Here is a 27066-nt window from a genome sequence, read left to right as displayed (position 1 = left end):
AGCTGTTTAATGCCGGCGCTGGGGAATACTGTCCCAATCCTACCAGCTGTTTAATGCCGGCGCTGGGGAATACTGTCCCCATCCTACCGGCTGTTTAATGCCGGCGCTGGGGAATACAGTCCGGCTCCTACCAGCTGTTTAATGCCGGAGCTGGGGAATACTGTCCCACTCCTACCAGCTGTTTAATGCCGGCGCTGGGGAATACTGTCCGGCTCCTACCAGCTGTTTAATGCCGGCGCTGGGGAATACTGTCCCACTCCTACCAGCTGTTTAATGCCGGCGCTGGGGAATACTGTCCGGCTCCTACCAGCTGTTTAATGCCGGCGCTGGGGAATACTGTCCCAATCCTACCAGCTGTTTAATGCCGGCACTGGGGAATACTGTCCCACTCCTACCAGCTGTTTAATGCCGGCGCTGGGGAATACTGTCCCGCTCCTACCAGCTGTTTAATGCCGGCGCTGGGGAATACTGTCCCAATCCTACCAGCTGTTTAATGCCGGCACTGGGGAATACTGTCCCACTCCTACCAGCTGTTTAATGCCGGCGCTGGGGAATACAGTCCCGCTCCTACCAGCTGTTTAATGCCGGCGCTGGGGAATACTGTCCCAATCCTACCAGCTGTTTAATGCCGGCGCTGGGGAATACTGTCCCGCTCCTACCAGCTGTTTAATGCCGGCGCTGGGGAATACTGTCCCGCTCCTACCAGCTGTTTAATGCCGGCGCTGGGGAATACAGTCCCGCTCCTACCAGCTGTTTAATGCCGGCGCTGGGGAATACTGTCCCAATCCTACCAGCTGTTTAATGCCGGCGCTGGGGAATACTGTCCCAATCCTACCAGCTGTTTAATGCCGGCGCTGGGGAATACTGTCCCGCCCCTACCAGCTGTTTAATGCCGGCACTGGGGAATACTGACCCGCTCCTACCAGCTGTTTAATGCCGGCGCTGGGGAATACTGTCCCGCTCCTACCAGCTGTTTAATGCCGGCGCTGGGGAATACTGTCCCAATCCTACCAGCTGTTTAATGCCGGCGCTGGGGAATACTGTCCCACTCCTACCAGCTGTTTAATGCCGGCGCTGGGGAATACTGTCCCGCTCCTACCAGCTGTTTAATGCCGGCGCTGGGGAATACTGTCCCGCTCCTACCAGCTGTTTAATGCCGGCGCTGGGGAATACTGTCCCGCTCCTACCAGCTGTTTAATGCCGGCGCTGGGGAATACTGTCCGGCTCCTACCAGCTGTTTAATGCCGGGCTGGGAATACTGTCCCGCCCCTACCAGCTGTTTAATGCCGGCGCTGGGATTACTGTCCCAATCCTACCAGCTGTTTAATGCCGGCGCTGGGATTACTGTCCCAATCCTACCAGCTGTTTAATGCCGGCGCTGGGATTACTGTCCCAATCCTACCAGCTGTTTAATGCCGGCGCTGGGGAATACTGTCCCGCTCCTACCAGCTGTTTAATGCCGGCGCTGGGGAATACTGTCCGGCTCCTACCAGCTGTTTAATGCCGGGCTGGGAATACTGTCCCGCCCCTACCAGCTGTTTAATGCCGGCGCTGGGATTACTGTCCCAATCCTACCAGCTGTTTAATGCCGGCGCTGGGGAATACTGTCCCGCTCCTACCAGCTGTTTAATGCCGGCGCTGGGGAATACTGTCCCGCTCCTACCAGCTGTTTAATGCCGGCGCTGGGGAATACTGTCCGGCTCCTACCAGCTGTTTAATGCCGGGCTGGGAATACTGTCCCGCCCCTACCAGCTGTTTAATGCCGGCACTGGGATTACTGTCCCAATCCTACCAGCTGTTTAATGCCGGCGCTGGGGAATACTGTCCCCATCCTACCAGCTGTTTAATGCCGGCGCTGGGGAATACTGTCCCGCTCCTACCAGCTGTTTAATGCCGGCGCTGGGGAATACTGTCCCACCCCTACCAGCTGTTTAATGCCGGCGCTGGGGAATACTGTCCCACTCCTACCAGCTGTTTAATGCCGGCGCTGGGGAATACTGTCCCACTCCTACCAGCTGTTTAATGCCGGCGCTGGGGAATACTGTCCCACCCCTACCAGCTGTTTAATGCCGGCGCTGGGGAATACTGTCCCGCTCCTACCAGCTGTTTAATGCCGGCGCTGGGGAATACTGTCCCCATCCTACCAGCTGTTTAATGCCGGCGCTGGGGAATACTGTCCCAATCCTACCAGCTGTTTAATGCCGGCGCTGGGGAATACTGTCCGGCTCCTACCAGCTGTTTAATGCCGGCGCTGGGGAATACTGTCCCAATCTTACCAGCTGTTTAATGCCGGCGCTGGGGAATACTGTCCCAATCTTACCAGCTGTTTAATGCCGGCGCTGGGGAATACTGTCCCGCTCCTACCAGCTGATTAATGCCGGCGCTGGGGAATACTGTCCCAATCCTACCAGCTGTTTAATGCCGACGCTGGGGAATACTGTCCCGCTCTTACCAGCTGTTTAATGCCGGCGCTGGGGAATACTGTCCCACTCCTACCAGCTGTTTAATGCCGGCGCTGGGGAATACTGTCCCAATCTTACCAGCTGTTTAATGCCGGCGCTGGGGAATACTGTCCCAATCCTACCAGCTGTTTAATGCCGGCGCTGGGGAATACTGTCCCACTCCTACCAGCTGTTTAATGCCGGCGCTGGGGAATACTGTCCCGCTCCTACCAGCTGTTTAATGCCGGCGCTGGGGAATACTGTCCCGCCCCTACCAGCTGTTTAATGCCGGCGCTGGGGAATACTGTCCCACTCCTACCAGCTGTTTAATGCCGGCGCTGGGGAATACTGTCCCAATCCTACCAGCTGTTTAATGCCGGCGCTGGGGAATACTGTCCCGCTCCTACCAGCTGTTTAATGCCGGCGCTGGGGAATACTGTCCCAATCTTACCAGCTGTTTAATGCCGGCGCTGGGGAATACTGTCCCAATCTTACCAGCTGTTTAATGCCGGCGCTGGGGAATACTGTCCCGCTCCTACCAGCTGATTAATGCCGGCGCTGGGGAATACTGTCCCAATCCTACCAGCTGTTTAATGCCGACGCTGGGGAATACTGTCCCGCTCTTACCAGCTGTTTAATGCCGGCGCTGGGGAATACTGTCCCACTCCTACCAGCTGTTTAATGCCGGCGCTGGGGAATACTGTCCCAATCTTACCAGCTGTTTAATGCCGGCGCTGGGGAATACTGTCCCAATCCTACCAGCTGTTTAATGCCGGCGCTGGGGAATACTGTCCCACTCCTACCAGCTGTTTAATGCCGGCGCTGGGGAATACTGTCCCGCTCCTACCAGCTGTTTAATGCCGGCGCTGGGGAATACTGTCCCGCCCCTACCAGCTGTTTAATGCCGGCGCTGGGGAATACTGTCCCACTCCTACCAGCTGTTTAATGCCGGCGCTGGGGAATACTGTCCCAATCCTACCAGCTGTTTAATGCCGGCGCTGGGGAATACTGTCCCGCTCCTACCAGCTGTTTAATGCCGGCGCTGGGGAATACTGTCCCAATCCTACCAGCTGTTTAATGCCGGCGCTGGGGAATACTGTCCCGCTCCTACCAGCTGTTTAATGCCGGCGCTGGGGAATACAGTCCCGCTCCTACCAGCTGTTTAATGCCGGCGCTGGGGAATACTGTCCCAATCCTACCAGCTGTTTAATGCCGGCGCTGGGGAATACTGTCCCGCCCCTACCAGCTGTTTAATGCCGGCGCTGGGGAATACAGTCCGGCTCCTACCAGCTGTTTAATGCCGGCGCTGGGGAATACTGTCCCGCCCCTACCAGCTGTTTAATGCCGGCGCTGGGGAATACTGTCCCAATCTTACCAGCTGTTTAATGCCGGCGCTGGGGAATACTGTCCGGCTCCTACCAGCTGTTTAATGCCGGCGCTGGGGAATACTGTCCCGCCCCTACCAGCTGTTTAATGCCGGCGCTGGGGAATACTGTCCCGCCCCTACCAGCTGTTTAATGCCGGCGCTGGGGAATACTGTCCCAATCCTACCAGCTGTTTAATGCCGGCGCTGGGGAATACTGTCCGGCTCCTACCAGCTGTTTAATGCCGGCGCTGGGGAATACTGTCCCAATCCTACCAGCTGTTTAATGCCGGCGCTGGGGAATACTGTCCCGCTCCTACCAGCTGTTTAATGCCGGCGCTGGGGAATACTGTCCCAATCCTACCAGCTGTTTAATGCCGGCGCTGGGGAATACTGTCCCAATCCTACCAGCTGTTTAATGCCGGCGCTGGGGAATACTGTCCCGCCCCTACCAGCTGTTTAATGCCGGCGCTGGGGAATACAGTCCGGCTCCTACCAGCTGTTTAATGCCGGCGCTGGGGAATACTGTCCCGCCCCTACCAGCTGTTTAATGCCGGCGCTGGGGAATACTGTCCCGCTCCTACCAGCTGTTTAATGCCGGCGCTGGGGAATACTGTCCCAATCTTACCAGCTGTTTAATGCCGGCGCTGGGGAATACTGTCCCGCTCCTACCAGCTGATTAATGCCGGCGCTGGGGAATACTGTCCCAATCCTACCAGCTGTTTAATGCCGGCGCTGGGGAATACTGTCCCAATCCTACCAGCTGTTTAATGCCGGCGCTGGGGAATACTGTCCCGCTCCTACCAGCTGTTTAATGCCGGCGCTGGGGAATACTGTCCCACTCCTACCAGCTGTTTAATGCCGGCGCTGGGGAATACTGTCCCAATCTTACCAGCTGTTTAATGCCGGCGCTGGGGAATACTGTCCCGCTCCTACCAGCTGTTTAATGCCGGCGCTGGGGAATACTGTCCCACTCCTACCAGCTGTTTAATGCCGGCGCTGGGGAATACTGTCCCACTCCTACCAGCTGTTTAATGCCGGCGTTGGGGAATACTGTCCCAATCCTACCAGCTGTTTAATGCCGGCGCTGGGGAATACTGTCCCACCCCTACCAGCTGTTTAATGCCGGCGCTGGGGAATACTGTCCCCATCCTACCAGCTGTTTAATGCCGGTGCTGGGAATACTGTCCGGCTCCTACCAGCTGTTTAATGCCGGCGCTGGGGAATACTGTCCCAATCCTACCAGCTGTTTAATGCCGGCGCTGGGGAATACTGTCCCAATCCTACCAGCTGTTTAATGCCGGCGCTGGGGAATACTGTCCCGCCCCTACCAGCTGTTTAATGCCGGCGCTGGGGAATACTGTCCCCATCCTACCAGCTGTTTAATGCCGGCGCTGGGGAATACTGTCCCACCCCTACCAGCTGTTTAATGCCGGTGCTGGGGAATACTGTCCCGCTCCTACCAGCTGATTAATGCCGGCGCTGGGGAATACTGTCCCAATCCTACCAGCTGATTAATGCCGGCGCTGGGGAATACTGTCCCAATCCTACCAGCTGTTTAATGCCGGCGCTGGGGAATACTGTCCCGCTCCTACCAGCTGTTTAATGCCGGCGCTGGGGAATACTGTCCCAATCCTACCAGCTGTTTTATGCCGGCGCTGGGGAATACTGTCCCAATCCTACCAGCTGTTTAATGCCGGCGCTGGGTAATACTGTCCCAATCCTACCAGCTGTTTAATGCCGGCGCTGGGGAATACTGTCCCAATCCTACCAGCTGTTTAATGCCGGCGCTGGGGAATACTGTCCCGCTCCTACCAGCTGTTTAATGCCGGCGCTGGGTAATACTGTCCCACTCCTACCAGCTGTTTAATGCCGGCGCTGGGGAATACTGTCCCGCTCCTACCAGCTGTTTAATGCCGGCGCTGGGGAATACTGTCCCACTCCTACCAGCTGTTTAATGCCGGCGCTGGGGAATACTGTCCCACCCCTACCAGCTGTTTAATGCCGGCGCTGGGGAATACTGTCCCGCTCCTACCAGCTGTTTAATGCCGGCGCTGGGGAATACTGTCCCCATCCTACCAGCTGTTTAATGCCGGCGCTGGGGAATACTGTCCCAATACTACCAGCTGTTTAATGCCGGCGCTGGGGAATACTGTCCGGCTCCTACCAGCTGTTTAATGCCGGCGCTGGGGAATACTGTCCCAATCTTACCAGCTGTTTAATGCCGGCGCTGGGGAATACTGTCCCAATCTTACCAGCTGTTTAATGCCGGCGCTGGGGAATACTGTCCCGCTCCTACCAGCTGATTAATGCCGGCGCTGGGGAATACTGTCCCAATCCTACCAGCTGTTTAATGCCGACGCTGGGGAATACTGTCCCGCTCTTACCAGCTGTTTAATGCCGGCGCTGGGGAATACTGTCCCGCCCCTACCAGCTGTTTAATGCCGGCGCTGGGGAATACTGTCCCACTCCTACCAGCTGTTTAATGCCGGCGCTGGGGAATACTGTCCCAATCTTACCAGCTGTTTAATGCCGGCGCTGGGGAATACTGTCCCAATCCTACCAGCTGTTTAATGCCGGCGCTGGGGAATACTGTCCCACTCCTACCAGCTGTTTAATGCCGGCGCTGGGGAATACTGTCCCGCTCCTACCAGCTGTTTAATGCCGGCGCTGGGGAATACTGTCCCGCCCCTACCAGCTGTTTAATGCCGGCGCTGGGGAATACTGTCCCACTCCTACCAGCTGTTTAATGCCGGCGCTGGGGAATACTGTCCCAATCCTACCAGCTGTTTAATGCCGGCGCTGGGGAATACTGTCCCGCTCCTACCAGCTGTTTAATGCCGGCGCTGGGGAATACTGTCCCAATCCTACCAGCTGTTTAATGCCGGCGCTGGGGAATACTGTCCCGCTCCTACCAGCTGTTTAATGCCGGCGCTGGGGAATACAGTCCCGCTCCTACCAGCTGTTTAATGCCGGCGCTGGGGAATACTGTCCCAATCCTACCAGCTGTTTAATGCCGGCGCTGGGGAATACTGTCCCGCCCCTACCAGCTGTTTAATGCCGGCGCTGGGGAATACAGTCCGGCTCCTACCAGCTGTTTAATGCCGGCGCTGGGGAATACTGTCCCGCCCCTACCAGCTGTTTAATGCCGGCGCTGGGGAATACTGTCCCAATCCTACCAGCTGTTTAATGCCGGCGCTGGGGAATACTGTCCGGCTCCTACCAGCTGTTTAATGCCGGCGCTGGGGAATACTGTCCCGCCCCTACCAGCTGTTTAATGCCGGCGCTGGGGAATACTGTCCCGCCCCTACCAGCTGTTTAATGCCGGCGCTGGGGAATACTGTCCCAATCCTACCAGCTGTTTAATGCCGGCGCTGGGGAATACTGTCCGGCTCCTACCAGCTGTTTAATGCCGGCGCTGGGGAATACTGTCCCAATCCTACCAGCTGTTTAATGCCGGCGCTGGGGAATACTGTCCCGCTCCTACCAGCTGTTTAATGCCGGCGCTGGGGAATACTGTCCCAATCCTACCAGCTGTTTAATGCCGGCGCTGGGGAATACTGTCCCAATCCTACCAGCTGTTTAATGCCGGCGCTGGGGAATACTGTCCCGCCCCTACCAGCTGTTTAATGCCGGCGCTGGGGAATACAGTCCGGCTCCTACCAGCTGTTTAATGCCGGCGCTGGGGAATACTGTCCCGCCCCTACCAGCTGTTTAATGCCGGCGCTGGGGAATACTGTCCCGCTCCTACCAGCTGTTTAATGCCGGCGCTGGGGAATACTGTCCCAATCTTACCAGCTGTTTAATGCCGGCGCTGGGGAATACTGTCCCGCTCCTACCAGCTGATTAATGCCGGCGCTGGGGAATACTGTCCCAATCCTACCAGCTGTTTAATGCCGGCGCTGGGGAATACTGTCCCAATCCTACCAGCTGTTTAATGCCGGCGCTGGGGAATACTGTCCCGCTCCTACCAGCTGTTTAATGCCGGCGCTGGGGAATACTGTCCCACTCCTACCAGCTGTTTAATGCCGGCGCTGGGGAATACTGTCCCAATCTTACCAGCTGTTTAATGCCGGCGCTGGGGAATACTGTCCCGCTCCTACCAGCTGTTTAATGCCGGCGCTGGGGAATACTGTCCCACTCCTACCAGCTGTTTAATGCCGGCGCTGGGGAATACTGTCCCACTCCTACCAGCTGTTTAATGCCGGCGTTGGGGAATACTGTCCCAATCCTACCAGCTGTTTAATGCCGGCGCTGGGGAATACTGTCCCACCCCTACCAGCTGTTTAATGCCGGCGCTGGGGAATACTGTCCCCATCCTACCAGCTGTTTAATGCCGGTGCTGGGAATACTGTCCGGCTCCTACCAGCTGTTTAATGCCGGCGCTGGGGAATACTGTCCCAATCCTACCAGCTGTTTAATGCCGGCGCTGGGGAATACTGTCCCAATCCTACCAGCTGTTTAATGCCGGCGCTGGGGAATACTGTCCCGCCCCTACCAGCTGTTTAATGCCGGCGCTGGGGAATACTGTCCCCATCCTACCAGCTGTTTAATGCCGGCGCTGGGGAATACTGTCCCACCCCTACCAGCTGTTTAATGCCGGTGCTGGGGAATACTGTCCCGCTCCTACCAGCTGATTAATGCCGGCGCTGGGGAATACTGTCCCAATCCTACCAGCTGATTAATGCCGGCGCTGGGGAATACTGTCCCAATCCTACCAGCTGTTTAATGCCGGCGCTGGGGAATACTGTCCCGCTCCTACCAGCTGTTTAATGCCGGCGCTGGGGAATACTGTCCCAATCCTACCAGCTGTTTTATGCCGGCGCTGGGGAATACTGTCCCAATCCTACCAGCTGTTTAATGCCGGCGCTGGGTAATACTGTCCCAATCCTACCAGCTGTTTAATGCCGGCGCTGGGGAATACTGTCCCAATCCTACCAGCTGTTTAATGCCGGCGCTGGGGAATACTGTCCCGCTCCTACCAGCTGTTTAATGCCGGCGCTGGGTAATACTGTCCCACTCCTACCAGCTGTTTAATGCCGGCGCTGGGGAATACTGTCCCGCTCCTACCAGCTGTTTAATGCCGGCGCTGGGGAATACTGTCCCAATCCTACCAGCTGTTTAATGCCGGCGCTGGCGAATACTGTCCCAATCCTACCAGCTGTTTAATGCCGGCGCTGGGGAATACTGTCCCAATCCTACCAGCTGTTTAATGCCGGCGCTGGGTAATACTGTCCCAATCCTACCAGCTGTTTAATGCCGGCGCTGGGTAATACTGTCCCAATCCTACAAGCTGTTTAATGCCGGCGCTGGGGAATACTGTCCCGCTCCTACCAGCTGTTTAATGCCGGCGCTGGGGAATACTGTCCCACTCCTACCAGCTGTTTAATGCAGGCGCTGGCGAATACTGTCCCAATCCTACCAGCTGTTTAATGCCGGCGCTGGGGAATACTGTCCCGCTCCTACCAGCTGTTTAATGCCGGCGCTGGGGAATACTGTCCCACTCCTACCAGCTGTTTAATGCCGGCGTTGGGGAATACTGTCCCACTCCTACCAGCTGTTTAATGCCGGCGCTGGGGAATACTGTCCCACTCCTACCAGCTGTTTAATGCCGGCGCTGGGGAATACTGTCCCAATCCTACCAGCTGTTTAATGCCGGCGCTGGGGAATACTGTCCCGCTCCTACCAGCTGTTTAATGCCGGCGCTGGGGAATACTGTCCCACTCCTACCAGCTGTTTAATGCCGGCGCTGGGGAATACTGTCCCACTCCTACCAGCTGTTTAATGCCGGCGCTGGGGAATACTGTCCCACTCCTACCAGCTGTTTAATGCCGGCGCTGGGGAATACTGTCCCACTCCTACCAGCTGTTTAATGCCGGCGCTGGGGAATACTGTCCCACTCCTACCAGCTGTTTAATGCCGGCGCTGGGGAATACTGTCCCACTCCTACCAGCTGTTTAATGCCGGCGCTGGGGAATACTGTCCCACTCCTACCAGCTGTTTAATGCCGGCGCTGGGGAATACTGTCCCACTCCTACCAGCTGTTTAATGCCGGCGCTGGGGAATACTGTCCCACTCCTACCAGCTGTTTAATGCCGGCGCTGGGGAATACTGTCCCACTCCTACCAGCTGTTTAATGCCGGCGCTGGGGAATACTGTCCCGCTCCTACCAGCTGTTTAATGCCGGCGCTGGGGAATACTGTCCCACTCCTACCAGCTGTTTAATGCCGGCGCTGGGGAATACTGTCCCACTCCTACCAGCTGTTTAATGCCGGCGCTGGGGAATACTGTCCCAATCCTACCAGCTGTTTAATGCCGGCGCTGGGGAATACTGTCCCAATCCTACCAGCTGTTTAATGCCGGCGCTGGGGAATACTGTCCCGCCCCTACCAGCTGTTTAATGCCGGCGCTGGGGAATACTGTCCCGCCCCTACCAGCTGTTTAATGCCGGCGCTGGGGAATACTGTCCCGCTCCTACCAGCTGTTTAATGCCGGCGCTGGGGAATACTGTCCCGCTCCTACCAGCTGTTTAATGCCGGCGCTGGGGAATACTGTCCGGCTCCTACGAGCTGTTTAATGCCGGCGCTGGGGAATACTGTCCCGCTCCTACCAGCTGTTTAATGCCGGCGCTGGGGAATACTGTCCCGCTCCTACCAGCTGTTTAATGCCGGCGCTGGGGAATACTGTCCCGCTCCTACCAGCTGTTTAATGCCGGCGCTGGGGAATACTGTCCCGCTCCTACCAGCTGTTTAATGCCGGCGCTGGGGAATACTGTCCCGCTCCTACCAGCTGTTTAATGCCGGCGCTGGGGAATACTGTCCCGCTCCTACCAGCTGTTTAATGCCGGCGCTGGGGAATACTGTCCCGCCCCTACCAGCTGTTTAATGCCGGCGCTGGGGAATACTGTCCCGCCCCTACCAGCTGTTTAATGCCGGCGCTGGGGAATACTGTCCCGCTCCTACCAGCTGTTTAGTGCCGGCGCTGGGGAATACTGTCCCAATCCTACCAGCTGTTTTATGCCGGCGCTGGGGAATACTGTCCCAATCCTACCAGCTGTTTAATGCCGGCGCTGGGTAATACTGTCCCAATCCTACCAGCTGTTTAATGCCGGCGCTGGGGAATACTGTCCCGCTCCTACCAGCTGTTTAATGCCGGCGCTGGGGAATACTGTCCCACTCCTACCAGCTGTTTAATGCCGGCGCTGGGGAATACTGTCCCAATCCTACCAGCTGTTTAATGCCGGCGCTGGGGAATACTGTCCCAATCCTACCAGCTGTTTAATGCCGGCGCTGGGGAATACTGTCCCGCTCCTACCAGCTGTTTAATGCCGGCGCTGGGGAATACTGTCCCGCTCCTACCAGCTGTTTAATGCCGGCGCTGGGGAATACTGTCCCGCTCCTACCAGCTGTTTAATGCCGGCGCTGGGGAATACTGTCCCACTCCTACCAGCTGTTTAATGCCGGCGTTGGGGAATACTGTCCCATCCCTACCAGCTGTTTAATGCCGGCGCTGGGGAATACTGTCCCGCCTCTACCAGCTGTTTAATGCCGGCGCTGGGGAATACTGTCCCAATCCTACCAGCTGTTTAATGCCGGCGCTGGGGAATACTGTCCCGCTCCTACCAGCTGTTTAATGCCGGCGCTGGGGAATACTGTCCCGCTCCTACCAGCTGTTTAATGCCGGCGCTGGGGAATACTGTCCCGCCCCTACCAGCTGTTTAATGCCGGCGCTGGGGAATACTGTCCCGCCCCTACCAGCTGTTCAATGCCGGCGCTGGGGAATACTGTCCCAATCCTACCAGCTGTTTTATGCCGGCGCTGGGGAATACTGTCCCAATCCTACCAGCTGTTTAATGCCGGCGCTGGGTAATACTGTCCCGCCTCTACCAGCTGTTTAATGCCGGCGCTGGGGAATACTGTCCCAATCCTACCAGCTGTTTAATGCCGGCGCTGGGGAATACTGTCCCGCTCCTACCAGCTGTTTAATGCTGGCGCTGGGGAATACTGTCCGGCTCCTACCAGCTGTTTAATGCCGGCGCTGGGGAATACTGTCCCGCTCCTACCAGCTGTTTAATGCTGGCGCTGGGGAATACTGTCCGGCTCCTACCAGCTGTTTAATGCCGGCGCTGGGTAATACTGTCCCAATCCTACCAGCTGTTTAATGCCGGCGCTGGGGAATACTGTCCCGCTCCTACCAGCTGTTTAATGCCGGCGCTGGGGAATACTGTCCCGCCCCTACCAGCTGTTTAATGCCGGCGCTGGGGAATACTGTCCCGCTCCTACCAGCTGTTTAGTGCCGGCGCTGGGGAATACTGTCCCACTCCTACCAGCTGTTTAATGCCGGCGCTGGGGAATACTGTCCCGCTCCTACCAGCTGTTTAATGCCGGCGCTGGGGAATACTGTCCCGCTCCTACCAGCTGTTTAATGCCGGCGCTGGGGAATACTGTCCCACCCCTACCAGCTGTTTAATGCCGGCGCTGGGGAATACTGTCCCACCCCTACCAGCTGTTTAATGCCGGCGCTGGGGAATACTGTCCCGCTCCTACCAGCTGTTTAATGCCGGCGCTGGGGAATACTGTCCCACCCCTACCAGCTGTTTAATGCCGGCGCTGGGGAATACTGTCCCACCCCTACCAGCTGTTTAATGCCGGCGCTGGGGAATACTGTCCCAATCCTACCAGCTGTTTTATGCCGGCGCTGGGGAATACTGTCCCGCTCCTACCAGCTGTTTAATGCCGGCGCTGGGGAATACTGTCCCGCTCCTACCAGCTGTTTTATGCCGGCGCTGGGGAATACTGTCCCAATCCTACCAGCTGTTTTATGCCGGCGCTGGGGAATACTGTCCCAATCCTACCAGCTGTTTTATGCCGGCGCTGGGGAATACTGTCCCAATCCTACCAGCTGTTTAATGCCGGCGCTGGGGAATACTGTCCCCATCCTACCAGCTGTTTAATGCCGGCGCTGGGGAATACTGTCCCACTCCTACCAGCTGTTTTATGCCGGCGCTGGGGAATACTGTCCCAATCCTACCAGCTGTTTAATGCCGGCGCTGGGGAATACTGTCCCAATCCTACCAGCTGTTTAATGCCGGCGCTGGGGAATACTGTCCCAATCTTACCAGCTGTTTAATGCCGGCGCTGGGGAATACTGTCCCGCTCCTACCAGCTGTTTAATGCCGGCGCTGGGGAATACTGTCCCACTCCTACCAGCTGTTTAATGCCGGCGCTGGGGAATACTGTCCCACTCCTACCAGCTGTTTAATGCCGGCGTTGGGGAATACTGTCCCAATCCTACCAGCTGTTTAATGCCGGCGCTGGGGAATACTGTCCCACCCCTACCAGCTGTTTAATGCCGGCGCTGGGGAATACTGTCCCCATCCTACCAGCTGTTTAATGCCGGTGCTGGGAATACTGTCCGGCTCCTACCAGCTGTTTAATGCCGGCGCTGGGGAATACTGTCCCAATCCTACCAGCTGTTTAATGCCGGCGCTGGGGAATACTGTCCCAATCCTACCAGCTGTTTAATGCCGGCGCTGGGGAATACTGTCCCGCCCCTACCAGCTGTTTAATGCCGGCGCTGGGGAATACTGTCCCCATCCTACCAGCTGTTTAATGCCGGCGCTGGGGAATACTGTCCCACCCCTACCAGCTGTTTAATGCCGGTGCTGGGGAATACTGTCCCGCTCCTACCAGCTGATTAATGCCGGCGCTGGGGAATACTGTCCCAATCCTACCAGCTGATTAATGCCGGCGCTGGGGAATACTGTCCCAATCCTACCAGCTGTTTAATGCCGGCGCTGGGGAATACTGTCCCGCTCCTACCAGCTGTTTAATGCCGGCGCTGGGGAATACTGTCCCAATCCTACCAGCTGTTTTATGCCGGCGCTGGGGAATACTGTCCCAATCCTACCAGCTGTTTAATGCCGGCGCTGGGTAATACTGTCCCAATCCTACCAGCTGTTTAATGCCGGCGCTGGGGAATACTGTCCCAATCCTACCAGCTGTTTAATGCCGGCGCTGGGGAATACTGTCCCGCTCCTACCAGCTGTTTAATGCCGGCGCTGGGTAATACTGTCCCACTCCTACCAGCTGTTTAATGCCGGCGCTGGGGAATACTGTCCCGCTCCTACCAGCTGTTTAATGCCGGCGCTGGGGAATACTGTCCCACTCCTACCAGCTGTTTAATGCCGGCGCTGGGGAATACTGTCCCACCCCTACCAGCTGTTTAATGCCGGCGCTGGGGAATACTGTCCCGCTCCTACCAGCTGTTTAATGCCGGCGCTGGGGAATACTGTCCCCATCCTACCAGCTGTTTAATGCCGGCGCTGGGGAATACTGTCCCAATACTACCAGCTGTTTAATGCCGGCGCTGGGGAATACTGTCCGGCTCCTACCAGCTGTTTAATGCCGGCGCTGGGGAATACTGTCCCAATCTTACCAGCTGTTTAATGCCGGCGCTGGGGAATACTGTCCCAATCTTACCAGCTGTTTAATGCCGGCGCTGGGGAATACTGTCCCGCTCCTACCAGCTGATTAATGCCGGCGCTGGGGAATACTGTCCCAATCCTACCAGCTGTTTAATGCCGACGCTGGGGAATACTGTCCCGCTCTTACCAGCTGTTTAATGCCGGCGCTGGGGAATACTGTCCCGCCCCTACCAGCTGTTTAATGCCGGCGCTGGGGAATACTGTCCCACTCCTACCAGCTGTTTAATGCCGGCGCTGGGGAATACTGTCCCAATCTTACCAGCTGTTTAATGCCGGCGCTGGGGAATACTGTCCCAATCCTACCAGCTGTTTAATGCCGGCGCTGGGGAATACTGTCCCACTCCTACCAGCTGTTTAATGCCGGCGCTGGGGAATACTGTCCCGCTCCTACCAGCTGTTTAATGCCGGCGCTGGGGAATACTGTCCCGCCCCTACCAGCTGTTTAATGCCGGCGCTGGGGAATACTGTCCCACTCCTACCAGCTGTTTAATGCCGGCGCTGGGGAATACTGTCCCAATCCTACCAGCTGTTTAATGCCGGCGCTGGGGAATACTGTCCCGCTCCTACCAGCTGTTTAATGCCGGCGCTGGGGAATACTGTCCCAATCCTACCAGCTGTTTAATGCCGGCGCTGGGGAATACTGTCCCGCTCCTACCAGCTGTTTAATGCCGGCGCTGGGGAATACAGTCCCGCTCCTACCAGCTGTTTAATGCCGGCGCTGGGGAATACTGTCCCAATCCTACCAGCTGTTTAATGCCGGCGCTGGGGAATACTGTCCCGCCCCTACCAGCTGTTTAATGCCGGCGCTGGGGAATACAGTCCGGCTCCTACCAGCTGTTTAATGCCGGCGCTGGGGAATACTGTCCCGCCCCTACCAGCTGTTTAATGCCGGCGCTGGGGAATACTGTCCCAATCCTACCAGCTGTTTAATGCCGGCGCTGGGGAATACTGTCCGGCTCCTACCAGCTGTTTAATGCCGGCGCTGGGGAATACTGTCCCGCCCCTACCAGCTGTTTAATGCCGGCGCTGGGGAATACTGTCCCGCCCCTACCAGCTGTTTAATGCCGGCGCTGGGGAATACTGTCCCAATCCTACCAGCTGTTTAATGCCGGCGCTGGGGAATACTGTCCGGCTCCTACCAGCTGTTTAATGCCGGCGCTGGGGAATACTGTCCCAATCCTACCAGCTGTTTAATGCCGGCGCTGGGGAATACTGTCCCGCTCCTACCAGCTGTTTAATGCCGGCGCTGGGGAATACTGTCCCAATCCTACCAGCTGTTTAATGCCGGCGCTGGGGAATACTGTCCCAATCCTACCAGCTGTTTAATGCCGGCGCTGGGGAATACTGTCCCGCCCCTACCAGCTGTTTAATGCCGGCGCTGGGGAATACAGTCCGGCTCCTACCAGCTGTTTAATGCCGGCGCTGGGGAATACTGTCCCGCCCCTACCAGCTGTTTAATGCCGGCGCTGGGGAATACTGTCCCGCTCCTACCAGCTGTTTAATGCCGGCGCTGGGGAATACTGTCCCAATCTTACCAGCTGTTTAATGCCGGCGCTGGGGAATACTGTCCCGCTCCTACCAGCTGATTAATGCCGGCGCTGGGGAATACTGTCCCAATCCTACCAGCTGTTTAATGCCGGCGCTGGGGAATACTGTCCCAATCCTACCAGCTGTTTAATGCCGGCGCTGGGGAATACTGTCCCGCTCCTACCAGCTGTTTAATGCCGGCGCTGGGGAATACTGTCCCACTCCTACCAGCTGTTTAATGCCGGCGCTGGGGAATACTGTCCCAATCTTACCAGCTGTTTAATGCCGGCGCTGGGGAATACTGTCCCGCTCCTACCAGCTGTTTAATGCCGGCGCTGGGGAATACTGTCCCACTCCTACCAGCTGTTTAATGCCGGCGCTGGGGAATACTGTCCCACTCCTACCAGCTGTTTAATGCCGGCGTTGGGGAATACTGTCCCAATCCTACCAGCTGTTTAATGCCGGCGCTGGGGAATACTGTCCCACCCCTACCAGCTGTTTAATGCCGGCGCTGGGGAATACTGTCCCCATCCTACCAGCTGTTTAATGCCGGTGCTGGGAATACTGTCCGGCTCCTACCAGCTGTTTAATGCCGGCGCTGGGGAATACTGTCCCAATCCTACCAGCTGTTTAATGCCGGCGCTGGGGAATACTGTCCCAATCCTACCAGCTGTTTAATGCCGGCGCTGGGGAATACTGTCCCGCCCCTACCAGCTGTTTAATGCCGGCGCTGGGGAATACTGTCCCCATCCTACCAGCTGTTTAATGCCGGCGCTGGGGAATACTGTCCCACCCCTACCAGCTGTTTAATGCCGGTGCTGGGGAATACTGTCCCGCTCCTACCAGCTGATTAATGCCGGCGCTGGGGAATACTGTCCCAATCCTACCAGCTGATTAATGCCGGCGCTGGGGAATACTGTCCCAATCCTACCAGCTGTTTAATGCCGGCGCTGGGGAATACTGTCCCGCTCCTACCAGCTGTTTAATGCCGGCGCTGGGGAATACTGTCCCAATCCTACCAGCTGTTTTATGCCGGCGCTGGGGAATACTGTCCCAATCCTACCAGCTGTTTAATGCCGGCGCTGGGTAATACTGTCCCAATCCTACCAGCTGTTTAATGCCGGCGCTGGGGAATACTGTCCCAATCCTACCAGCTGTTTAATGCCGGCGCTGGGGAATACTGTCCCGCTCCTACCAGCTGTTTAATGCCGGCGCTGGGTAATACTGTCCCACTCCTACCAGCTGTTTAATGCCGGCGCTGGGGAATACTGTCCCGCTCCTACCAGCTGTTTAATGCCGGCGCTGGGGAATACTGTCCCAATCCTACCAGCTGTTTAATGCCGGCGCTGGCGAATACTGTCCCAATCCTACCAGCTGTTTAATGCCGGCGCTGGGGAATACTGTCCCAATCCTACCAGCTGTTTAATGCCGGCGCTGGGTAATACTGTCCCAATCCTACCAGCTGTTTAATGCCGGCGCTGGGTAATACTGTCCCAATCCTACAAGCTGTTTAATGCCGGCGCTGGGGAATACTGTCCCGCTCCTACCAGCTGTTTAATGCCGGCGCTGGGGAATACTGTCCCACTCCTACCAGCTGTTTAATGCAGGCGCTGGCGAATACTGTCCCAATCCTACCAGCTGTTTAATGCCGGCGCTGGGGAATACTGTCCCGCTCCTACCAGCTGTTTAATGCCGGCGCTGGGGAATACTGTCCCACTCCTACCAGCTGTTTAATGCCGGCGTTGGGGAATACTGTCCCACTCCTACCAGCTGTTTAATGCCGGCGCTGGGGAATACTGTCCCACTCCTACCAGCTGTTTAATGCCGGCGCTGGGGAATACTGTCCCAATCCTACCAGCTGTTTAATGCCGGCGCTGGGGAATACTGTCCCGCTCCTACCAGCTGTTTAATGCCGGCGCTGGGGAATACTGTCCCACTCCTACCAGCTGTTTAATGCCGGCGCTGGGGAATACTGTCCCACTCCTACCAGCTGTTTAATGCCGGCGCTGGGGAATACTGTCCCACTCCTACCAGCTGTTTAATGCCGGCGCTGGGGAATACTGTCCCACTCCTACCAGCTGTTTAATGCCGGCGCTGGGGAATACTGTCCCACTCCTACCAGCTGTTTAATGCCGGCGCTGGGGAATACTGTCCCACTCCTACCAGCTGTTTAATGCCGGCGCTGGGGAATACTGTCCCACTCCTACCAGCTGTTTAATGCCGGCGCTGGGGAATACTGTCCCACTCCTACCAGCTGTTTAATGCCGGCGCTGGGGAATACTGTCCCACTCCTACCAGCTGTTTAATGCCGGCGCTGGGGAATACTGTCCCACTCCTACCAGCTGTTTAATGCCGGCGCTGGGGAATACTGTCCCGCTCCTACCAGCTGTTTAATGCCGGCGCTGGGGAATACTGTCCCACTCCTACCAGCTGTTTAATGCCGGCGCTGGGGAATACTGTCCCACTCCTACCAGCTGTTTAATGCCGGCGCTGGGGAATACTGTCCCAATCCTACCAGCTGTTTAATGCCGGCGCTGGGGAATACTGTCCCAATCCTACCAGCTGTTTAATGCCGGCGCTGGGGAATACTGTCCCGCCCCTACCAGCTGTTTAATGCCGGCGCTGGGGAATACTGTCCCGCCCCTACCAGCTGTTTAATGCCGGCGCTGGGGAATACTGTCCCGCTCCTACCAGCTGTTTAATGCCGGCGCTGGGGAATACTGTCCCGCTCCTACCAGCTGTTTAATGCCGGCGCTGGGGAATACTGTCCGGCTCCTACGAGCTGTTTAATGCCGGCGCTGGGGAATACTGTCCCGCTCCTACCAGCTGTTTAATGCCGGCGCTGGGGAATACTGTCCCGCTCCTACCAGCTGTTTAATGCCGGCGCTGGGGAATACTGTCCCGCTCCTACCAGCTGTTTAATGCCGGCGCTGGGGAATACTGTCCCGCTCCTACCAGCTGTTTAATGCCGGCGCTGGGGAATACTGTCCCGCTCCTACCAGCTGTTTAATGCCGGCGCTGGGGAATACTGTCCCGCTCCTACCAGCTGTTTAATGCCGGCGCTGGGGAATACTGTCCCGCCCCTACCAGCTGTTTAATGCCGGCGCTGGGGAATACTGTCCCGCCCCTACCAGCTGTTTAATGCCGGCGCTGGGGAATACTGTCCCGCTCCTACCAGCTGTTTAGTGCCGGCGCTGGGGAATACTGTCCCAATCCTACCAGCTGTTTTATGCCGGCGCTGGGGAATACTGTCCCAATCCTACCAGCTGTTTAATGCCGGCGCTGGGTAATACTGTCCCAATCCTACCAGCTGTTTAATGCCGGCGCTGGGGAATACTGTCCCGCTCCTACCAGCTGTTTAATGCCGGCGCTGGGGAATACTGTCCCACTCCTACCAGCTGTTTAATGCCGGCGCTGGGGAATACTGTCCCAATCCTACCAGCTGTTTAATGCCGGCGCTGGGGAATACTGTCCCAATCCTACCAGCTGTTTAATGCCGGCGCTGGGGAATACTGTCCCGCTCCTACCAGCTGTTTAATGCCGGCGCTGGGGAATACTGTCCCGCTCCTACCAGCTGTTTAATGCCGGCGCTGGGGAATACTGTCCCGCTCCTACCAGCTGTTTAATGCCGGCGCTGGGGAATACTGTCCCACTCCTACCAGCTGTTTAATGCCGGCGTTGGGGAATACTGTCCCATCCCTACCAGCTGTTTAATGCCGGCGCTGGGGAATACTGTCCCGCCTCTACCAGCTGTTTAATGCCGGCGCTGGGGAATACTGTCCCAATCCTACCAGCTGTTTAATGCCGGCGCTGGGGAATACTGTCCCGCTCCTACCAGCTGTTTAATGCCGGCGCTGGGGAATACTGTCCCGCTCCTACCAGCTGTTTAATGCCGGCGCTGGGGAATACTGTCCCGCCCCTACCAGCTGTTTAATGCCGGCGCTGGGGAATACTGTCCCGCCCCTACCAGCTGTTCAATGCCGGCGCTGGGGAATACTGTCCCAATCCTACCAGCTGTTTTATGCCGGCGCTGGGGAATACTGTCCCAATCCTACCAGCTGTTTAATGCCGGCGCTGGGTAATACTGTCCCGCCTCTACCAGCTGTTTAATGCCGGCGCTGGGGAATACTGTCCCAATCCTACCAGCTGTTTAATGCCGGCGCTGGGGAATACTGTCCCGCTCCTACCAGCTGTTTAATGCTGGCGCTGGGGAATACTGTCCGGCTCCTACCAGCTGTTTAATGCCGGCGCTGGGGAATACTGTCCCGCTCCTACCAGCTGTTTAATGCTGGCGCTGGGGAATACTGTCCGGCTCCTACCAGCTGTTTAATGCCGGCGCTGGGTAATACTGTCCCAATCCTACCAGCTGTTTAATGCCGGCGCTGGGGAATACTGTCCCGCTCCTACCAGCTGTTTAATGCCGGCGCTGGGGAATACTGTCCCGCCCCTACCAGCTGTTTAATGCCGGCGCTGGGGAATACTGTCCCGCTCCTACCAGCTGTTTAGTGCCGGCGCTGGGGAATACTGTCCCACTCCTACCAGCTGTTTAATGCCGGCGCTGGGGAATACTGTCCCGCTCCTACCAGCTGTTTAATGCCGGCGCTGGGGAATACTGTCCCGCTCCTACCAGCTGTTTAATGCCGGCGCTGGGGAATACTGTCCCACCCCTACCAGCTGTTTAATGCCGGCGCTGGGGAATACTGTCCCACCCCTACCAGCTGTTTAATGCCGGCGCTGGGGAATACTGTCCCGCTCCTACCAGCTGTTTAATGCCGGCGCTGGGGAATACTGTCCCACCCCTACCAGCTGTTTAATGCCGGCGCTGGGGAATACTGTCCCACCCCTACCAGCTGTTTAATGCCGGCGCTGGGGAATACTGTCCCAATCCTACCAGCTGTTTTATGCCGGCGCTGGGGAATACTGTCCCGCTCCTACCAGCTGTTTAATGCCGGCGCTGGGGAATACTGTCCCGCTCCTACCAGCTGTTTTATGCCGGCGCTGGGGAATACTGTCCCAATCCTACCAGCTGTTTTATGCCGGCGCTGGGGAATACTGTCCCAATCCTACCAGCTGTTTTATGCCGGCGCTGGGGAATACTGTCCCAATCCTACCAGCTGTTTAATGCCGGCGCTGGGGAATACTGTCCCCATCCTACCAGCTGTTTAATGCCGGCGCTGGGGAATACTGTCCCACTCCTACCAGCTGTTTTATGCCGGCGCTGGGGAATACTGTCCCAATCCTACCAGCTGTTTAATGCCGGCGCTGGGGAATACTGTCCCAATCCTACCAGCTGTTTAATGCCGGCGCTGGGGAATACTGTCCCAATCCTACCAGCTGTTTAATGCCGGCGCTGGGGAATACTGTCCCGCCCCTACCAGCTGTTTAATGCCGGCGCTGGGGAATACTGTCCCGCTCCTACCAGCTGTTTAATGCCGGCGCTGGGGAATACTGTCCCACCCCTACCAGCTGTTTAATGCCGGCGCTGGGGAATACTGTCCCGCTCCTACCAGCTGTTTAATGCCGGCGCTGGGGAATACTGTCCGGCTCCTACCAGCTGTTTAATGCCGGTGCTGGGGAATACTGTCCCAATCCTACCAGCTGTTTAATGCCGGTGCTGGGGAATACTGTCCCGCTCCTACCAGCTGTTTAATGCCGGCGCTGGGGAATACTGTCCCACCCCTACCAGCTGTTTAATGCCGGCGCTGGGGAATACTGTCCCGCTCCTACCAGCTGTTTAATGCCGGCGCTGGGGAATACTGTCCGGCTCCTACCAGCTGTTTAATACCGGCGCTGGGGAATACTGTCCCAATCCTACCAGCTGTTTAATGCCGGCGCTGGGGAATACTGTCCCACCCCTACCAGCTGTTTAATGCCGGCGCTGGGGAATACTGTCCCAATCCTACCAGCTGTTTAATGCCGGCGCTGGGGAATACTGTCCCGCCCCTACCAGCTGTTTAATGCCGGTGCTGGGGAATACTGTCCCACTCCTACCAGCTGTTTAATGCCGGTGCTGGGGAATACTGTCCCGCTCCTACCAGCTGTTTAATGCCGGCGCTGGGGAATACTGTCCCACCCCTACCAGCTGTTTAATGCCGGCGCTGGGGAATACTGTCCCAATCCTACCAGCTGTTTAATGCCGGCGCTGGGGAATACTGTCCCACCCCTACCAGCTGTTTAATGCCGGCGCTGGGGAATACTGTCCCACCCCTACCAGCTGTTTAATGCCGGCGCTGGGGAATACTGTCCCACCCCTACCAGCTGTTTAATGCCGGCGCTGGGGAATACTGTCCCACCCCTACCAGCTGTTTAATGCTGGCGCTGGGGAATACTGTCCCGCTCCTACCAGCTGTTTAATGCCGGTGCTGGGGAATACTGTCCCACCCCTACCAGCTGTTTAATGCCGGCGCTGGGGAATACTGTCCCGCCCCTACCAGCTGTTTAATGCCGGCGCTGGGGAATACTGTCCCACTCCTACCAGCTGTTTAATGCTGGCGCTGGGGAATACTGTCCCGCTCCTACCAGCTGTTTAATGCCGGCGCTGGGGAATACTGTCCCACCCCTACCAGCTGTTTAATGCCGGCGCTGGGGAATACTGTCCCACTCCTACCAGCTGTTTAATGCTGGCGCTGGGGAATACTGTCCCGCTCCTACCAGCTGTTTAATGCCGGCGCTGGGGAATACTGTCTGGCGCGTCCTCTTACACTGGGAGCTAGTTGTGGGATATGCATAACTTGCTTATTAATAATTATTACTACGTTGCTTCCTTGGATGCTGACACACCCATAGCCACCAGGGGTGAGTAGAGATTGTGGAATGCAGTATGAGTAAGGGTCATCGATAAAAAGCCAAAGTAGGATTTGCAGCAGTGTGGAACTTTACTTCCGTACTAACCGCACAGCGTTACTCGCAGGATGGACGCACTCAGCTTCATTCCTGTGCTCAAAACATGCGGTGTGGCCAGCTGTTACCTCTTCTCTCTCTCTAAGCAAGTCACTGACAAATACATTACTTATACGTTGTATAAAGACTGACCACTCCTCATCAATGCTGGTATTCTCTCGCACATCGGGATATTATTACTTGTACTGTTCTACTACAGGCCATTCTGACTGCTAACCCCCATAACTTTGACCAGGATAGGGATTATTAACATTGTAAGTCCTGGTACAGTGCAGGCAGTTTTAAGCCCAATCTGAGTTTCCCCCAGCATTGAGCAGCTCCCTTGAGTGACAGGGGAGGGGGGGGGGGGAGAGCGGGACAAGTCTTGTGTTCTGCCCAATCCTGGGGTCAGACCTTGGACCCTCCCCCAGGGTACTTAAGGGGTTGCATTTCCTAAATGTAGTAGTGTTCTCTCCCCTGAGAGAGACTGGTCCCTCGGAAGAGTGTGTGCAGGGCTCTGGCCACCTACCCCCTCCCTTAGGGGAGTGGGAATGAGCACTATACCCTGGCTCTATCAGGGAGTAGAGAAGAGCAAGGACCAGTCTTTGGGGCCCATGCCTGGGGGTTGAGTCCAGGGACCATCCTAAAGCTAAGGCCGCCCTCCCTCAGTCAGCGCGCCCGCACTGCAGACAGGCGGCGTGCTGACAGGCAATTGACCGCGATATGCGGTCTGTAGGGAGCCAGGAGCCGGAGCGGGGGGGCATGGTAAAACTTTGCCAGGTCTGAGATTGTGGTGCCGTCCACCCCCCCACCACCACCCCCACACACAACACATACACACAACACATACACACTTTTCCCCCGCAGCTCCTTCCCTGCTCCCCTCCCAAGCCGCCTCCCATCCGTAGCTCCCTCCCTCCCCTCATTGGCTGACTGCCGCACCATGTGACGCGTCAGAGCTGCAAATCACTAGGAGCTTGCAGCATCGGCCGGCCGACGCGTCACAGCACGCAGTCAGCCACGTAGTAAGGAGCCAGCGGGGACCTCCACACTACAGGAAAGGGGCTGGTGGTCCTCTGCCGCGGTGGGGAGTATCAGAGGGTTCTCCTGCAGGGATTGTCTCCAGCACTCCTGGAGCCTGCGAGAGATGGAGGCGCTGAACCAAGAGTGAGAAAGAACCAGCTATCACCCCAAAAGCCTGTCCTGTCTTCCCCAATACCATCGGCGGAGCCTCAGAGCTTCTGTGAACCAGCAGGTACCCAGCAGTACACACCTGGTAACAGGGGAATCTCCCAGACGGTGGGGGAAACACCGTTACATATATATACATTTTAAGCTACGGTGGGTGAAAAAGGCAACAAAAAACCTCCACCGTTAGCATATAGCCAATAAAGAATATCACTTGTGAGCACATTCACATGTCTTAGGCAGGTCTGCAACCCTGCCTTTCACCATTATCACCTAGTATACAGTGCTCCCACTGCAGCAAGGGATTCTGGGAAATTACATGCAAATGAGCACACAATGTGTCACCTTTTTCCTGAAATCCATTTTTACATGGAACCCTTATAAGCAAATGCATCACTGTTCACACAGTGGAAGCAATGTATGCTAGGTGATGATGATGAAAGCCACCCACCATAACTTAAAACGTGAAGATAAACCCTACAGTCTTGAAAATGCAAAGCCAGCAGTACAACCAACCTCACACTGATGATAGCCATTAAGGTTGAAACATGTCTGTGAATGGTTTCTCTGGCTTTGCATCTGATTCCCATGCTGTGCTTTAAAGTTTTGTTAACAGCGAGCATTAGCTTATATGGGCTCCATGTAACAATGGTTTTTCAGGCAAAAGGTGACACGGTGTGCTCATTTGCATGTAATTTCCCAGAATCCCTTGCTGCAGTGGAAGCGCTGTATGCTGGGTGATAATGGTGAAAGGCGGGGTTGCAGACCTGTCTAAGGCCTGGGACATAGTAAGAAGGGCAGAGGTTCCAAAATGGACCCGGCGCCCTCATAATGGCCGCCGGGCCCTCCAGTGTTTGCAGGGTTTGGCCACCTCCTCCCCTCCCCCACACCACGAGGCGGCGTGGAGTTGCGTGCGCGGGCGGGCTATTTAAACCCGTCGCGGGTAAGGAGCTTCCATTAATCCTTTTTTCCCACCCACCCATCCCATTAGAATGTTGTGTCGTGTTGTGTCTAACCATTTCTTATGAATCTGTTAGCAGATCCATCGTTACAGCGTTGGCGGAACTGTCAGGCCAGTCATCGTAGGGACACCGTAAATACCCGAAATGGGGCTCCACCCGATGCGGATGGGCCGCCAGGTAACGGTCCCCCGGAGAAGATCGTGCGGGCTGGAGGCGCCGACGCAGGCGGTCGGTCGCTGTACCCCTGGCACCAATCTTAGGTAGCTGGGCTCTATCCTATGCGGGTAGGCCCAGGCGGCCATGAAAAGGGGGACCTGGGGTGTACGGATGACGGGGCCGTGAGTAAGGGGCGAGAGTGTCCATCACGGCGGAGAGCGTGTCACCCGGTTGACGGTAGAATAGGGCGGGCGGAGGGCTCCTCCCGCCGGAAGATACCGAGAATAGGGACGACAAAGGACTACGTTTCTGGCCTGACAGTTATTTAATAGTATTGTTAAACAATAAAGCTGTGACCATTTTTACTTCCACAAAAAACGGTGTTGTCTAAGTTTGTATGGTGGGGTAGGCAAACCACGCGGTAGGCACTCTAGGCCGTTAAGCATTTTGGTGCTGCTGCTCGCTCTTGCTTGCTGCCGCTCGCTCTACCAGGAGCTTTTTGCTGTCCTGGCAGAGGAGACAGCAAGCGCGCTTGGGAGGCGGGTATCACTGTGTGTGTGTCACTTGGTAGCTGTCAGTGTGTGTGTGTGTCACTTTAAAGTGGTCTGTGTGTTTGAGTGTCACTGAGGAACCTGTGTGTGTGTGTGTGTGTGTATATATATGTGTGTGTGTGTGTGTGTGTGTATATGTGTGTGTGTGTCTGTGTATATGTGTGTGTGTATATGTGTGTGTGTGTCTGTGTTTGTGTGTGTATATGTGTGTGTGTGTCTGTGTTTGTGTGTGTATATGTGTGTGTGTATATATATTATATATTTCAAAAATAAAAAAAAAAGACGTGAGAATAAATTATTTATTAATATTGTGCAACTTTGATAAATATATTCACGCACGCGCACACACACGCACACAGACACACGCACACACACACACCTCTGTGCTGCCTCTGTCTTGTCTGGTAGTTACAATGCCGGACCGGCTGCAGACCCATTGGATGGGAGCGGTCACGTGACCGCGCCTCCGCTTTGTTCAGCGCGGCTCAGCCTGCCTCAGCGACGCTGAGTTCACTATGTCCTGGGCCTGAGACATGTGAATGTGCTCACAAGTGATCTTTTTATTTTCTATATGCGAACGCTGGAGGTTTCTTGTTGCCTTTTTCACCCACCATAAACTTAAAACGTGTGTGCGTGTGTGTATACACACACACACACACACACCTCTTCCGCTGGGAATGGATGTCGTCGCTCCTCATCAGTGGTGTAACAGGTTTCAGATTCCTCCGTCAACCACAGTCCTGTGGCGTAGGTTCCCTCTAATGAAAGAGTCCCAGTGTACCGGAGCAAAGTTTGGCCTGCTTAAACCTTTTGGCTGCTAATAAAAGTCAAATGAGCACTAAACCATGTGCAATAATACCATCCCTATATATAATTTTTGTTCAATTATATTTGCATTAAGTAAGCATTGTAATTACATTATTGATCATTGTATGAGCACATGCTTTTTGTTCATTATTACCTAAGTTAGTGGTATTCACATCGATTTAATATAACATCATTTTCAATTTAGCACACACACACACACACACACACACACACACACACACACACACACGTAATGCAAACACCATCCATGTCATATAGACAGATGCTTGTCCTATATCTATCTATCTATATTCAATATATCAAATAAACCAGGTATGACACTGGCAAAGAGAGACAGCACACTGCATTATGTAATCCAATGGTATTGTATTCAAACATACCAGCACCGCAACCGGCGTTTCAGTCCTCTGAGAAGGACCTTCTTCCAGGTATACAGATAAAATGTATGTACAGTATGTATATATATATATATATATATATATATATATATATATATATATATATATATATATATATATATATATATATATATATATGTATATCCTATTCACACTAGTGATTAGCACAGGAGAGGGACTGTATTTGGCAGTGTGCACTCATTACGCAGCTGAGGGAGCGTGGATAAGTAACCTCTCCCCTCCCTCTACACTGGGAGAGAGGTAGGCTGGGGTGCCAGAGGTTGGGG

Source organism: Ascaphus truei, chromosome 17 (assembly GCF_040206685.1).
Source record: "Ascaphus truei isolate aAscTru1 chromosome 17, aAscTru1.hap1, whole genome shotgun sequence".
In the NCBI taxonomy this organism is placed as follows: domain Eukaryota; kingdom Metazoa; phylum Chordata; class Amphibia; order Anura; family Ascaphidae; genus Ascaphus; species Ascaphus truei.
The sequence above is the reverse complement of the archived record's forward strand: the minus strand, read 5'-3'. Positions refer to the sequence as shown.